We start from the raw sequence: 17,857 nt of genomic DNA, 5'->3' as shown, positions 1-17,857 counted from the left end.
ATGCCAAGGAGCTCAGAAAGTAACCAACTGTGACTAGTAATAATCAGATATATAGAGATTAGAAATGCATGTGCAAACGTCTTAATGTCAATTGTATTGAAAATGAATTTTTCCATATGAAACTGTATTTTAATAATGAAATGGAGTTCTTTTTTAAAACTTCATTTATCATTTAATTTTATGTCTTATAGGGTCTATACTGAATACAATATTGTACAAGCATAATAATTTATCTGTAAACCTAAAAATATACAGCCAATTTTGAAAGAGATGTACCCTAGCTCAGAAAAATGTTATTGGTTTAATGTGTGCATTTTGCCTGCATGTATGTGAGTGCACCACACGTGTGCAGTGCCCCTGGAGGCCAGAGGAAGGGTGTTAGATCCCCTGGAACTGGAGTTATAAATGGTTGTTAGTTGCCATGTGGATGCTGGGAATTGAACCCAGGTTCTCTGCAAGAATAGCCAGTGCTCTTAACTGCCGAGCCATCTCTGCAGCCCTGGCATACTCATGGGGGCATCTTTGTAAGGCACTGTTGCAAAATGGTTCTTCTAAGTATGTGGTTATTAAATAAATAATTAACTGGAAAAAAAAGCCAAAATAAAACCAAAACAAAGCCTAGATGACTCTAAGAGCTTTTTTTCTAACCATTAACCTAAACACCGATTTCAAATACATGACAGTGAAACAGACAAGAGATGCATCATACATCAGACCATGTGACTTCCAGGATCTTTTCCTTTAGACACGGAATGCAACAATTCAAAGGCAAAAAAAAAAAAAAAATACTCTTCTCAATCAATGTTTAAAATACTGTACGACTAGTTGTCATAAACTATTTCAAGAAAAGTCTTTGGAATTCTTGCTCTAAAGAATTTCCAACTAAAGCCGTGAAAATGTAAAAAAAAGTTACAACATCCCTATATTGTTCTTGAGTTCAGGACATACAGACATAGTTCACACAACGGGGTTGGAGAGAGGACCAAAGCAGCTCCAATTACATTGGTGTATCATGTTTTCTCTAAAGTGTCTTCTGGAGGAAACCTTATTACTTCAAATGTTTGAATACACGGGAGTTGTGTATGTGTAGATATCTATGTTTTCTAATATTTCATAAAATTTTCATCACAAATTTTAAATGAGCTTGTGACTTACTAGGGAGCTGCAATGTCTTCTCATAAGACGTTATCACAACATTTCTCTGGAGTGAGAGAGATGAAATAGCAGACACTTGGCGTTTAGAATCTTGTGTGAAGAGGTTTGTAGGAGGCCAGGTCTGACCCTCAGTCTCTCTATTCATCGTATCATTTGTATAATCACTTAACTTTTAAGTGTGTGAGCTTTCCTATTCTGAAAGAAAAAAACCACAATAACATCTTCCTCCAAGAGGCCACTGTAAGACTAAAAGTGAAAGATGTTTATTGAAATAACTTCTAAAATCTAAGGCCACAGTGTGCTAAATACTTGCATTTTGGTATTGAAATATCCTTCCCTGGGATTTAGCCATTAAAAATTCTTGTGGATTATTCTTCTGTGTTGAGCACGAACCTTTTCATCTTAAATGTCTAAAAATAGTCTTAACGAAAAAGCACTTGCAAACACACAGACGCATAAGCCACATTTGTCTTTGTCCTGTAGCTTCCTAAGGCAGAGAGAATGTTGGACGTGTAGTATAAAGCAGCTGCTTTTAAAATGAATATCTATATCGAAACCTAAACTTCCCACAGTGCTTTCTGTCATTTAAGCCCAACGACGCTCCATTTTGTCCACATTAGTGACAGGAAAACACAGGTGTAGTGGGCTGGAGTGGGACGCCCCCACCTCGCGATCCACTGGCATGCATATTCATAACCACATTTACCAGTTGTTAAGCTATAGTTTAAGACACAAGCCACTGCCGTGCGAGATGTTTGCTAGTTCCTACCTCATTCGGGCAGAGGAAGACTGAGGAACGTGAAAATAGCCCAGTGAGCATGGACCGGCAGCAGAACCCGCACCGAGGTCAGTACGCCTAGCGCCAACGTCCCTGCCTGCAATCAGTGCCACACACGTAACAGTATTAGTTCAGGACAGGCTCTGTGCTGTGTAAGAAAGGGGATTAACTAAAAGAAGCCAAAAGATTGTCCAGCATGACTGTCGACTGATAGTCATTCTTCAAAGTCTTTTACAAATTTTAAACCCATTCAAAAGAAAACCAATTTTAATATTTAGCAAAAGCAAATGTATTTTTCTATATGAAAATAATTTTATAGTCTTTTGAAGTATTTATTTTATGTGTATGTGTGTCTTGTGAGCATGTAGGTTTATCCATGCTTGCAATGCCCAGGGAGGCCAGATGACGGCGATAACCATATCTGCTTTACTGCTTAAGTGTTTAAGCCAAGAAAATACACAATGCTAATTAGCAAGTAAAAAAATGTATTTTTTCCTCCTTAACTCATAAGTGTTCACATGTAATCTGATGTACAAAAAACTTCAGGAACTTGCAATACTGTGAGAATTATTTTAAGTTTGTTGCTATAATTGGAAAAAAAGGGAATTACAAAAAATCCCTTTGGAATTCAATCATAGAAAGGAAAGATTCAATTACTTGTGAGGTCTTTGGCACTGAGAGAGACATGCAGGAAATGCAAAGAGGCTGGGGTCATCATTAGCCGTAATCCCATATGGCATCTCCTCCTCCGAGCGCCTGCCGCAATCCATTTACACAGAATATGAGCTGCAAACCAATAATTACAAATGCATATACACCCACAAATGAGAGATAACTGTGCTGAGTGAAATGTACACTGACTTTTAATTATTCATTAATAGTAATTTAGAATATTAGTGCATGACACAGTGTTCTCCTCAGGGTCTCTGCATACTAGGAATTTACCTAACAGATGAAAACGCAGATATAAAAAGGCATGTTGGGCCTGTATTATACAAATTCTTCTTGAACCAGATATGGTCCAATATTAGCCTACATTTCTCTAAATGCTAAACTACATTCAAGGATCAAATGCACAGAATAGACTGTACACCACAACAGTGCCCAGTGCCCAGTAGGCATTCGCTGATGATTCCTATTATATACACTTACCCTACTGGCAACATTCAGCGACATATGTAAGAGTCTCTTTAAGAGCATGAACTAATTAAGATATACAGAAACACAGCAGCACTATTTTATATTAAACAGGCCTTCATGAAAGTTCCTACAATGTTTCAATGTCTTTGTCATTTAGACGACGAGGCAGTGACTACCATCTGAGAGAAGGTGGCAGGAAGTTACCTGTCATTTTTGGAGCTATGACCTTGTGTTCCCTCAGAAATTCAAATCCCATTGCATGGTTTCATCGCCCATCCATCATTCAAAACAAAAGGCGGTGCCATCCTTAGAACTTCCATGCTCACCCTGCATTAGGCGGGATGACTAAAATCCTTCCAAACTACAACTGGGGGGACGACTAAATTCCCCTTCCAAACATCAAGCCACCAGGACATGAATTCAAATCTACAGTCATCTTCTCCCATCCTCTCCGTCCCCTCTAGCCTTCCTCCACACTTCAAGGAGAGAATCAGTTTTGAAGGGAACGTAAGCTCCCCTCTGCCTACTACCATCCCACTGTAACACAAGCCTTCTATAACCTAACCCTCTTCTTCATTCCTAAAACAAGGCTTTATCCTTCATGAAACCTGGAACCCTGGGCACACTTTCTGCCTTTCCTCTCTGGAAAATCAGACAGACTTCTTCATACCCCAGCACTCATCTTCCAAGGAGTTTCTCAGAACAAAACTTCAAGCAGGCTCTGCCCCATCCTTTCTGCTTTATGAAGAACCTACCTTCTGTTGTGATAGTACCAGTATTACAGAAGATTCAGCTTCTAATTTAATAGAGAGACTTTGGTATACACGGTATTCTGCCCCATTTTGCAAAAAATTTAAAAAGACAAGTTTAGTTGTAGAAATAATTATATTGGTATGACCAAATTTTCCAAATCTAGTTGAAGAAAGTTTCTTATAGTTAAATGAATCTTTGTCAATTTATAATCAAATGCTTTCATTTGTCTAATAATTCAAATAATTATTAATTAAAAAATATATAGGGAGACACACCAGAAGACCTAGTTTAGTGAGGAATAGTGTGAAACACATGCCAGTCTCTTCCCACAAACCAGAGGTGAAGCGTACTTCGTATCCATGAAGGAAGGAGTCTGGCCATGTCCACGGGTCTACAGAGTCACTCCTTCTCCATGCTTATGTTTACGTTTGTGGTTTGTAGTAAAAATAGAACTGATGTTTATAACCTACTTCATCATAAGAAGTGGATATTGAGGCCAGCAGCGGCCTGAGGAACGGACAGTCCTGCTATCTTTTCTTAGCATGTTTTCTAGATTTGTGCAAACAAAAGTACATTGAAGACTGTTTCTACATTCTCTGCGATATTATGAAATGCAGCAATTTTTAATTATTTTGGGTTTGTGTTAAATATTGAGTTCAAGAGAAGATTTTGGTTGTCTGAATTCTTTAAGGAGTTGTACTTTCACATAAATGCTGCCTACACAAGTCACATCATGTCAAAAATAGGAGAATGTGTCACAAATATATACTGTATCCTTGATAAAATATGAATTTAGGGTACACAACAGTTGTCCTCAAAGTACCATCTGGGATCAGTTCTCTAACACAAGGGCAGTAGAGACAAAATAAATACCAAATGAGAAGCCAGAATGTGTCACTGAGAGCAGCAGCCTCTGCACAAATGCCTTCAACAAGGGAGAATGCGGCATCCTAACTGGATTTGTTTCTCTAGTCACACATGTGAGGCGTCTACATGCTAGGCAAGAGTCTTTGCAGTGTCCACGGTTCTAAAGACAGCTGCCACCTGATGCAGGCCAGGGTCATCCACATGATCCCTGTGAGAGCCTTCCTGCGAGCATGTAGGAAGGTCAGTGAACTTGCTTTAATTTCTACTTCATTTCAGAACTGTGTCAGTCAGGTTTTCATGGCTATGACAAAACACCTGAGAGAAACTACTCAACAAGAGGAAGGTTTGTTTGGGCTCAAGAATCTGGGGGTTTCAGTGCATGGTCTGCCGGCTCCACTGCTGTGGGCCTGAGAGAGGCTGACTATGGTTGGGAGAGTGTTACACAGAGAGCCGCTCATTTCACGGAAGCTGGGAAAGAAAGAGAAGACAGAGATCCCCGGACGAGACACACATTGAAAAGTACATCCCTTACTGAGCCATTTCCTCCAATAGGCCCTGACTCCGAATAGCCCACTGAGGAAGACAGCACCCACAAGACTCAGTCACCTCTTGACAGTGTTCTCGACCAGGTGAGAACCAAGCCTTTAAAACTTGGCCCTTTTGGGGTGCAGATTACAATCAAACAATAACGGCATGTTAAAATACCTTTGGATCTTCCTTTTCTAGTGTGACCATTCCAAAAATTCATTCTTATTAATATTTTCTCTTTAAAACATCTGTCTTACATATGAGGCTCAAACAACAGTCTAGTAAGAACACTATGTTACTACATTAGAGTTAAGAACTCAAGAATTCAAATGGAGCCTCTCAAAGGCCTGACTCATCCCCAGAACCTCTGTCTTCGCTCTTCTTCCCAGCCATCTAAGCCCGTGGTGCTTCTTATAGGAGGCTGTGCTGTAAGATGCATGACTTCATGTATAATGTTCAGTCGGCAAAGAATCACGCTGGCTATGGGGGATCATAGACTTTTAATTTTCTTTCATAGACTAATTCCTATGATAATTTTATATTAACATAGTACCGGAGGAACATTTTTACCGGAATTGTGCACATCTCAAATTTATTTGGAGAAGATACAATAAACTAACAATGGCATAGCAATACAAAACCGAAATGTGTTTATGATAAAGTATATTGAAGAATATGTATATAATTAGCTTTGAAATTTTTCTCACAAAACCCTGTTTCCTGGGTTGGAGAGATAAACAGCGGCAGCCTCGCTAAATATCAATATGAACTAACAGACACAGCACACAATTAAAACAAGAGTAAAATCTTCCCATGAAAATACTAGAGCTTTTTAATTTTCTAGGTTATACATAAATACAAAGATTATTTGAGTCATAGAACAGAAATTAGTGTTTGATAAACATGCTGTTAAGAAAATTTTTTCCAAGCAAAGCTGTGAGTTTCTCATTAGCCAACACCTTGGGCTAAAATAAGACTTTTCATTGTTAAGTCCTCATAACTAGGATTTTATTTGGTTTTGTTTACTTTGTTTTGTTTTGTTTGTTTGTTAAAAATGTTTATGAAGAGCACAACAACAAGACACTCAAATTGCACATGGCATTTACAGCTATGACAACGTGGGTCACAAAATACTCTGTGTGAGACTATAAACCCTCAGATTTCAACTTTAACTGCCAAACATCCTTCTCTGTGTCAGGCCATAAAACACCACCATCACACAAATTGGATTACATTCGTAACTAAAGGCATACTATACCTCAAGGGTCTTTAAGAAAGACTTTTAGTTTTTAAAATATTTATTATTTTTATTTTATGTGTATAAGTGTATCGCCTGAATGCATGTAAGTGCACCCATGTCACGCAGTGCCCACAGAGGTCAGAAGGAGGTGTTGGGTCCCCTGGAACTGGAGTTACGGATGGTTGTTAGCTGCCATGTGGGTGCTGGGAACTGAACCTGGGTCCTCTGAAAGAGCAGTCAGTGCTCTTAACTGCTGAAGCATCTCTCCAACCCCAAGATGGAATTTTAAATGGGTATATATATTTGAAATTTTTATGGCACCTAAAACAATTGCATGCCATCATATCTTTGGCAGTAAAAGAAAATAAATACAATATTTTGTGGACACACAGAAATCCCTTCCATTTTCATAGGTGCCTTTCCTGCATGTGCATGGCTTTCTGAAGGTCAGTCTGTTCACTCCCAGACTGTGGCAGGAAGGCCAATGCAATCCCTTCCTCACTGGCATGAAGTCAAGGGTTCCTGCTACCTAACTGTAAATACTGTTCCTCTTTGCCTTGTTTAATAACTGTACACTTTATTCCTCTTGTCTTTATTAAAAATATTTTTATTTATTATTTTTATTTTATGTGTATGCATGTATTGCGTATGTGTATGTAAGTGCACCTGTGTCATGCAATGCCTACGGAGGACAGAAGAGGCTATCGGATCCCCTGGAACTGGAGTTATAGTCAATTGTTAGCTGCCATGTGGGTGCTGGGATTCGAACCCAGGTCTTCTGCAAGAACATTCAGTGTTCTTAACCATTGAGCCATCTCTCCAGTCCCATCCTCTTGTCTTTTAACTCAAATATATTGTTCGGTCAACTTTAAGCTTCACAGTTGTAAAGCTCGCCTGGGAGCAAGCTTCATTCTAGTTTGATTTGTGACATAGATAACATTGCAAGCTATTTTTCTATACTGCTGCTTAAAAGTCATTTCCAGTCCTACACAGTATACAAATTAAGAAAGTTTCACATAATAAGCAATGTGTCACTATAATTTGAAAATATTCATCTTGTTCACGTTCTCGAGCTCCTACTAAAAGATTTATAACACCACTGGAAGAGGAATTGATGAATTCATCAATGTCTTGGGCATTTTGATCATAATCAATAACATAATTTTACCATTAAATAGGATTTCAATTATAGTGTATTTTTCAAAGTAATTTCACTTTAACATAAAAATGAGACTTTGTGCTATGAATCATTAACCTATTAGGTGCCAAAAAGAAAATGGGATAATCTGAAGATTAGTAACCTCTGAAGTTCTATATACGAAAAGAGACCAAATCCAACTTTCTCTGTTGTATCATATATTTCCCAGAAGTATATTTCATAAAACATTACATTATATTTTCATCATGGAAAATGAAAAGTAATATATCTTCAGAAAATAAAAAAAGGTTTATCAGATAAAGGCAGAATACTCAAATATATTACCTCTGTTTAGACACTATATTTTATCTGCAAAGAAAACATTTCTGCCTATATAAAATTAATTTTTCATATCATTATGGAACATCACAACATCTAAAGATCCTGTGAGATATGTTCACGGCACAGCAACCCTAATGCCCTATGGTAACTCCTGTTTTGTAGCTGTTGCCCTCATTTTGGCTGATCTCACTGTGAGAAGGTTAAAATGTTCAGACTTCTTCCACAACACAGAATTACTTCCTTCAAAAACAAGCAAAGTTCAGATATTTAAAACATAGGATGTAATCATTTTACTACATAAACGTCATGCTCAGGGAGGTCGAGATGGTGTACATGAGGCCCACACCCCTCTTGCAGAGGACTCCATTTGGTTCTCAGAATCTACATCTGGCAGCTCAGCCTAGAACTCTAACTCCAGAGAGAGGTGGTATCTTTGGCTTGCATTCAATACACACACCACACACACAATTAAAAATAAAAAAACAATGAATAAAATAAAAGTTACCTTCACGTTTCAAAGTTGTACAGCATAGTCTGTCCCCTGGTTTACTGTTGTTTGAAAGTAGCCCTGAACGTTTCATCCCTTCCTGGAAGCTTAGTAGTGAGAAAACAGTTGATTACAGTTGATTTCTAAGTATGTAAGGGGCCCGTTGTCTACACCTCTTCTGCAGCGGTCTATACTTTGATCCACGAAGGCCTACCTGTTTCACCAGCAGACTTTTTTGTAGGAAATTTCTTCTACATTTACTAATCTTTCAAAACCAGACTCTCAGACTCACTAAATCCTTTCCCTGTGGAGTCTCTCACTCATGGTTCCTCCAGATAACTCACTCTCTCTCTCTCTCTCTCTCTCTCTCTCTCTCTCTCTCTCTCTCTCCACACACACACACACACACACACACACACACACACACACACATCTATTTCTATACTCTGGAGGCAGGGCTCACTTTGCCCTCTCCTCATCCACCTGTCTGCCTTTCTACCTTGGTGGGAGGATTCTGGAGGTAAAGCTCTCCTTGAATCCTGGCTTGAGATTCAGTACTTAGTAGACATCCAGCAAGCCTGTTAAGCGGAAGGATGGGATGGATAAATTGAAATCCACATACTCTATTTGACGATCTTAGAAAAGGTCAGTCCCCACCAACAAAACTTGCCAACTCGTTATTCAGTCTGTTCAGTCTGTGCAGATGTTCCTGTGTGAGGTTCTCAAGGGTTTTGTATTTCAAATGAAGACAAAATGGAATTGAGACTAAAAGCTGTAGAGGCGAACAATGTTCAACTGAAAAAGTAAAGCGTGTAGAAAACAACTGCTCTCCCACAGCCCCAAATTTTAGTTTGTCAAGCTGAGGCAATACTCAAAGAACGAGTTTCAAACTTTGCTTCCCCAAGGGTGCTGTGCACAAGCGCGTTGAGAAGCTAACAGGAAGTCAGACGGACGCAGATCAGGACGGCCACTACTGAGAAATCAAGGGGCACAGACGCTGCCTCCTAGAGGTTCTAACGTTAGTTTGTGTCCATTTGTGCAATCCAGAAGTGGAGTGATCCGAGAGACCCTAACACAGAGGCTTCTTCTCCAGAAATCCTAAGGGGAGTCTAAAGCTCTGCTGTCCACACGTGACGTGTCCTGTATCCCAGTAATCTATAGTCAGCAAACCTAATGGCTTGTTACATACGGCAGTCTGGCTAAAGTGAACATCCATGAACTTCTATGTACTTGGTGTGTTTTTAGTCTGCCACACATGGTTTTCTTTTGAGGCAGAACAAAACACTAAGAAGAATTAGTTAAAAGTAGGGAGGTAAGATTCCAAGGGACACTTGTGGAGATGCTTGGTTCCAGAGGCTGGGGCTGAAGGAAAGCTTTTGAGAAGTGATTCAGCCTCACAAAGGAGGAGTAGAGGGACCCAAGGACCCTGGGGGATGAAGGGGGAGCATTGCGAAGATCAGGAAGCAGACGTGGACCCAGGGCCCAGCTGTTTCCAAAGGCGGCTGCACTCTATCTACAACTACCACCTGTGCACAAGCTGCCAGCCAGGGGGCTTACAAACTCATAGTCTCACAAAAAAATCTTCCCTGAACCCAGAATTATTCAACACATTCAGGTATTAATGCACAAAATGCCCAGTCACTCTGGGAGGTAGCACTGTTACCATCCCATTTCACAGAAGGAAATGTGGCAGCCAAATGTTAACATCGAGGCTTTGGGGACCTATTGTCTTCTCACACAGAGTGGGGGTGGGGAGATGGCTCAGAGTCCTGCTACTGCAGAGGATCCAAGTTTTTCCCCAGCACCCACACTGGGCAGCTCACAGCCATCTGTAACTCCCGCTCCAGGCCATCCTACAACCTCTTCTGGCCTCCACAGGCACTGCATTCACCTGCACATACCCAAAGGGAGGGCTGTGTGCGTGTGTGTGTGTGTGTGTGTGTGTGTACACATTATATATAATTAAACATGAGAAAATTTAAAACATAAGAGCTTGGAACTGTGTGAAGACGAACACACAGTGGAGAGATTGTATTCGGCTCAGGGGTGAGTTTCAGGCACAAACCACTATTTCCCTGTTCAGTCCCTTCCATCTTAAAACTACTGCATGTCAGCTCAGGGTGTTGGCTCAGAAGGTAAAGCTTCTCTGGATTCCATATGATAGAAGGAGAGAACTCATTCCCACACGAACCCATCTGACCGCATGCGCGCGCGCGCGCGCGCACACACACACACACACACACACACACGCACGCACACACATGCACACACATAATTTAAATAAATAACTTTAATAAAAATACATTGAAAAAAATTTAAATACCATAAAACAAGAGACAAGAACATTTTTGTTACTGATCTAATATATTCCTTTACAGTTTTGACCAACTACTACAGCTAGAGTTCAGTGACAGCTGAATCCTACTGAGTACTAAATGTGTACATCCAAGGAAAGCAAGAGCAACAATATGAAGGACTGAGTGGGCTTCAGACCCCTCACATAAAGAGAAGAGAGAACTGAAATAAACACTAGTCACCTTCCACTAAACCCAGCTACAAAGTCACACATGGGTTAGAAGAGCCATCCTTGGGTGTGAATGTTCAGATGCATGCTGTGATCTGCTATGATGGTGGAGACTCTCAAATATAATCATTTTCACTCTATTCCAAATTCAGTTCTAAGATACTCTATGGAAAAGATGTGGGAGTTCTGTTTCCAGCAAGATGGGATGCATGTTTTCCACACTGTGATGAGAATGAGTAAGTTTGGAAGTCTGAGACTTGCTATAATAGCACATAAAGACTGACACTTGTGAATAAATAACCAGGATTTTCCACTGATGTGGAGAAAATAATTAAATCTGCAGAGGGAGCTGTAACAGATGTGAACTATAACATCATTTTTAAAAAGTGACATCAGTGTGCACACAAATGCTCTTGCTATTACTTCTAAGAAACAACAAGTCACAGCACACAAATTTCTCATTTCCACAGAGCACTTAAGAGTGAAATGTTCCGGAAGCCAAAGGAAGCAGAGAAAATAAGAATGTAAATCCAGCAGCTGAATTAAAGTTGTTCACATTCAGCAACTTCTAGAATGCTTTTATAAAAAAAAAAATTGTGATTAATATTTCCCCACAAATAGTACAAACTCAGAATCAGGTCAGAGTTTAAAAATAGAAAACTCATTTTAGGCTAAGTTGTTAATTATGTTAGAATATCACATCAGGAAAATAATACAGTGAGGTACTCTCAGATGCTACCCGGTATCTATAACCTACACAGTAAAATTTAACAAATAAACACTTATATAACAAAACAGAGCTTCAGGACAACCAGTTTCACTAATTCTGCTTCCATTATAAACAAACATCAAATTCGCAGGTGGAACACACATGCCGTATTACAGTGAGTTCACAAATTGCTGAGGATTATGAATTTAAACCTATATTAATAAGAAGAGGGAACACATCAGTTTACTGCTAAACTCCATCTAATTACTTACAAATTAATCAAAGACAATGAAGCAAATTGTCTTCTGAAAGACACTCTTGATAATACCAACAACAACCGTCAAGGCTCATTATCCATGCCAATTCGGAGAGCTTGCTAATCCTGAGCAGTGGATGACTTAACTATTTTTTTTTCCATTGGCACAAATCATATTTCTGTACATGACAGGTTTATTTTAATACGCTGTTTGAACATTCTCGGTTCAGTATTGAAAATGTGTTTTTCTTTCTTGCAAGATCAGAAAGCAAAGCCATCCAGGAGTTTTTAACGTTTAAAATGAGTGAATTACAAATCGTTTAATTCATATGTACATTTATATGTACAGTATATAAGAGCTGGCATTTAGACTCTTCTGTTAGGCTTTTAAATTGTATTTAAAAATGCATGCTAAGTGAGTTATGATAAGAATGACAAAAAACCAAAAACAATTAGAAAGTCATCAATGTGGATGGCGGCGCTGAGCCGCTGGTGTGAAGTGTAACAGAATAGAATGTACCACCTGAAACTGCTGCTTCAAGTTCAGATCAGACAAGGAACAAACCTCGTAACCACCAACAAGACCACAGAAGAGAGTACAGCTAAGTTGAAGACAACACTTGATCTGAAACAGACGTCTGTGCCTACTCAACAGCTTTGAAAGCACTTGCCAACGCCGCTAGGTCTCTGTTTCCTCGGTGCGGAAATGTGAGATTGCCCGGGGCAGCAGTACCTGCACTCTCTATTAGCTTCGTAGATCATTTTCTCTCGCTTTTTTTTTAAATACTAGCAACTTTCATCCTTTGAAACTTATGCTGAAAAAGAGGAAAGAGCAAATACTACTGAAAGTGCAATATTTCATTATCACTGAGAGATGATGTTGATTTTGAAGTCCCACCAGCCCAGCGGACTGGGAAGCCTATTGCTATTATATTGGTGAAGATTAAGCCAGAAATCCATCCTGATGAATGAATAATGAACGAACGAATGAACGCATGAATGAATGCATGAATGAATGAATGGACAAGAAGTGTTTTAGCTGACTTATACCTCTGAAGATGTGGAAGGGAATGTTCAGCCCGAAACCGGAGATGAAATAAACTTTGTAATTGATAACAATAAACATACTAGGGCTGTAAGTGCTCATAACACTACGCTGTTGAAAAAGAAACAAGCTCCCTGTCAAGGAGTACTCTGTGCCAGGAAGGAGGCAGTCGGCTTTACTGAAAGAGGTGATGTTGTAAAAGAGATCTTTTTTCATTATAGTGAATTTAATGGAGATGATGTGGAATTCACAATCAAGGACAAAAATGGTAAAGAAGTTGCAACAGATGTCAGACTATTGCCCCAAGGAACAGTCATTTTCAAAGACATCAGCATTGAACGTTTTGAAGGAACTGTAACCAAAGTTATCCTAAAAGTACCCAGTAAACATGAGAATGACCCATTGCCAGGACAAATCAAAGTTGACTTTGTGATTCCTAAAGAACTTCCCTTTGGAGACAAAGATACAAAATTGAAAGTGACCCTGCTGGAAGGTAACCACATCAGGTTTAATATTTTAACAGACCGATATAACAAATTAGAATGAGGAACCAACACAGAAGTTCTATCAAATACATTCCAGTTCACTAATGAAGCCAGAGAAATGGGCGTGATTGCTGCCATGAGAGATGGGTTTGGTTTTATCAAGTGTGTGGCTCGAGATGCTTGAATGTTCTCCCACTTCGGTGAAATTCTAGATGGGAACCAGCTCCACACTGCAGATGAAGCAGAGTTTACTGTGGTTCCTGATATGCTCTCTACCCAAAGAAACCAGGCTATTAGGGTTAGAGCACTGCCCAAGGGCACGGCTTCATTCCATTCCCATTCAGATCATCAGTTTTCTGAGCACTGTAGAAAAAGAAGCCACTTTTTCCAATCCTAAATCCACTAGTCCAAATCAAAGCAAAGACTAGAAGGCCAGGGATGGCATTATTGCTTATGATGACTGTGGGGTGGAGCTGAGGATCTGCTTCTCAAATAGGAGACAAGGTTGAATTTAGTATTAGTGACAGAGGCCTGGACAGCAGGTTGCAACTGGGAGGGGGGGGTGCTTTTAGGTCATAATTCTAACTCCAAAAGGCTCTTGGGTTATGTGGCAACTCTGAAAGACAAGTTTGGATTTATTGAAATAGCCAATCATGATAAGGAAATCTTTTTCCATTATGGTGAGCTCTCTGGTGATGTTGATAGCCTGGAACTGGGGACATGGTTGGATACAGCTTGTCCAAAGGCAAAGGCAATAAAGTCAGTGCTGAGAGTCAACAAAACTCACTCAGTGAATCCCATTACCGAGGAAGCTGATCCCACCATCTACTCTGGTAAGGTCATTTGCCCTCTGAAGGGTGTTGATCCAACGCAGATTGAGTACCAAGGAATGACTGAGATAGTGGAGGAGGGGGATGTGAAAGGTGAGGTATATGCATCTGGCATGGTTGGAATGGCCGACAGAGGGGAGGGTGTCAAGTTCCAGTTATGTGTCCTGGGCCAAAATGCACAAACTATGGCCTACAACATCACACCCCTTCATAAGGCCACCGAGGAGTGTGTGAAAGATCAGTTTGGCTTTATTAACTATGAAGTGGGAGATAGCAAGTTCTTCTTCCATGTGAAAGAAGTTGAAGATGGCATTGAGCTACAGGCTTTACGTTGGGATAAGCTGATTGAAACAATGCCATGTTCCCTAATTAAGAGTAACAGTTGTCTTAACTATAATTATGGAAGAAAGAGATAACTTTGTAAACTTTTCAGAATATTTTTTCAACATTCTAATAGATTATACCTAGATAATGACAAAGTTTAAAACTGTAAGATTAAGACCTGACACCATTATAAGAGGAGAAAACAGGAATAGATTTAAGTAAAGGCTTCAGGGGTAGCACTCTCCACACGCCTGACCTCCCTCTTGGTCAGTTGTCTCCCTTCTCTTGCCTTCCATAAGTGTGTCTGACGATGGCTTAAGATGATTATTATGATGATGTTCTAGTCTGGTTTCTGTTTCTGTGATAAAATCCTCTGATGAAAACCAACTTTGGGAGAAAATGGTTTGTTTCACTTACACGTTCGGGTCCCAATCCCAATCATGAATCATCACTGAGGGAAGCCATGGCAGGGACTCAAGGCAGGAACTCGGGGCAAGAGCTGAAGCTCAAACCACAGAGGAACTCTACTGGCTTGCTCCTCTGGATCGTGCTTGGCCTGCTTTCTTAGGCCCAGAACCACCTGCCCAGGGCTGGCACCACTCACAGTGGGCTGGACCTTCCCACATGACTCAACAATCAATAAAATGCCTCACAATCATGTCCACAAGTCAACTGAGAGAGGAGATTCCCCAACTGAGGCTCTCTCTTCCCAGCTGTGTGAGGTTGACCACTGACGCTGTCCAGCACAGATGATGACAATGACAACGTGTCTTCACCCACAACTGAAGTCCCCTTTCATTATAAGACAGGTCTATCTCAGAACATGGCTTTCCCATAATTTTCCTAAATGCTATGATAAGGAACTAGGAGAACTGAGTTCTGAAAGCCAAACTGTAAACTTTTAAATATGTACTTTTTATATGTGCTAATATAAAACACTAGCCACAAGTTGGCATGTACAATGAGTAGGTAGACGGTAGACACAACACAGTTAAAACATTACAAGTCATCTTTTTTTTTTTTGGTTCAGAATACTCCCAACCAAAATACTGTAAATTTTATGGACTATTAATTTAGAAATCTAGATGATAATTTCAACTTTCGTACTAATCTAGTTTCAAAAAAGAAACTCTATTAGATCTAAAAATCACACATTGACTCCAACACAGTGATACTGGGAGACTTCAGTACCTAACTGACCAAGACAAACCAACCAGATGAAAACTAAATAAACTGTGGAATGAAATAACCTCATAAACCGAACAGACCAAAAGACACCTACAGAGCATCCCACCCAAACGCCAAAGAATACGCTCTCTTCTAAGCAGCCCGTGGAATTTTCTCCAAAACTGACCACATATTAGTCTCCACAAATTTAAGAAAATTGAAATATCATCCCCTTTTCTATCTTTCCACAAAGGAATAAAGCCAGATATCAATAACAATTAAAATGGGGGAAATTACACAAATGCATCATGCTAAGCAACACATAATTGGATCAGGGGAGAAATCAAGAAGGATTTTTTTTTTTTTTTTTTTTTTGGTCTTTTTGAGACAGGGTCTCCTTATAGCCCCAGCTGTCCTGGAACTCACTATGTAGACCAGGCTGGCCTGGAACTCACAGAGATCCACCTGCCTCTGCCTCCCGAGTGCTGGGACTACAGCCGTGCACCACCACACCCCGCTAAGAAGGAAAATTTTTAAAATCCTAGAATTGAATGAAAATGAAAATACAATGTACCAAAATCTATGGGACACAGTGAAGGCAGTCCAAAGAGGAATGCTTACAGCGTAGGTGCTGACATCAGAAAAATAGAAACATATCAGATGAATAAAGTGATGATGAACCTCGAGGTCTTGGAAGATGAAAACACAACCAGCGAGCAGCAGACGGGCCACCATGGAGACGGCGTTGTCTCGCTCACTACATGATGCTGTCTTCTCACCTCTTTATCACTGTTCACTGTTCCGTGAACATTCAGCGGAAGCTCTAACGAGTAAGAGAATTAAAGCAGAACTGCCCGTGCTTTTGACACTCGTGTGTAGCTCTCCGGGCCCCCTGGTTATTTACCAAGCTCCGAGTTCCGTGATAATCCATTGGGGCCCATGGCTGCTCCCCTGGTGGCCACAAGCATTACTATGACCAATCTCAGATTATATAACAGAGCTATAGTAATAAAAACTAGCATAAATACAGACACATTGATCAGAGGAACAGAACTGAGGGCATGGATTTAAGTCCATGCTTCTACGGCCACCTGATTTTTGACAAAGGGGCCGCAAATGCGCACTGGAGAAAAGACAGCATGTCCAACACATGGTGCTGGTCACACTGGATAGCAGCACGTAGAAGAATGAAACTAGATGCGAATCTCTCACCACGCACAAAACTCAACTACAAATTGATTAGAAGCCTCAACATAGCACCTGATACCCTGTTAAAGGATAAAGTGGGGAACACAGTGGAACCGGTATGCACAGGAAAGAACTCTGAACAGGACACTAACAGTACCAGCGTGGAGCCCAGCAACTGACAAATGGGACCTCATGAATTGAAAAGCCTTCTGTACAGCAAAGAATGCCATCATTCAAATGAAGTGGCAACTACAGAATGGGGACAACCTTTACTAGGTATACCTTGATGGATGGCTTGTATCTAGAATACACAAAGAACTAAAAAAACTAAGTACCAAAAATGAATTAAAAGTTGCAGCAAGAAGCTGAACGGGGAGCTGAATCCAAAGACAAAACACAGATGGCTGAGAAACACTTAAAAGGTATTCAAGGTCTTTTGTCATCCGGGAAACTCAAATTAAAACCACTTTGAGATTTCATCTCCCCCCACTCAGAAGGCTAAGATCGCCAAAACAAACACTGACCAATGGGTGAGGCTGTGAGGACAGGGGCACCTTAACTACTGCTGGCAGGAGGGCAAACTGCTGCAGTCACTATGGAATCAGTGAGCAGACTTCTCAAAAGACTAGAAGTCAATCTACCATATGATTCAGCAATCTCCCCCTCTTGGACATATACCCAAAAGACTATATATCTTACTACAGAGATGCCTTTTCATCCATAATCATTATTGCCCTTTTCATAATAGCCTGGAAATGGACACATAATGAAGGTATGGTATATGTATACAATATTATGCAATTTACACAGTATTATTCAGCTTAAAAAACTAAATTATGAAGTGTTCAGGTAAATGAATGGAATTGGAAACAATCGTCCTGAGTGAGGGAACTCAGACCCA

At 40.1% G+C, this 17,857-nt stretch overlaps 1 protein-coding gene and 1 pseudogene across 1 annotated transcript in view; one reads left to right on the top strand and one right to left on the bottom strand.

The window, feature by feature from the left end:
* LOC103729225 (E3 ubiquitin-protein ligase parkin-like) overlaps positions 1-17,857 on the bottom strand; it is a 521,211-nt gene that overhangs the window by 445,950 nt on the left and 57,404 nt on the right. The gene's annotated exons all lie outside the window — the stretch shown is intronic.
* The window catches only part of LOC103729224, a 61,630-nt pseudogene continuing 56,697 nt past the window's right edge, over positions 12,925-17,857 (top strand).

Source organism: Nannospalax galili, unplaced genomic scaffold (assembly GCF_000622305.1).
Source record: "Nannospalax galili isolate Female #2095 unplaced genomic scaffold, S.galili_v1.0 scaffold372, whole genome shotgun sequence".
Classification (NCBI taxonomy): domain Eukaryota; kingdom Metazoa; phylum Chordata; class Mammalia; order Rodentia; family Spalacidae; genus Nannospalax; species Nannospalax galili.
This window is presented reverse-complemented; position numbering and strand designations above follow the sequence as displayed.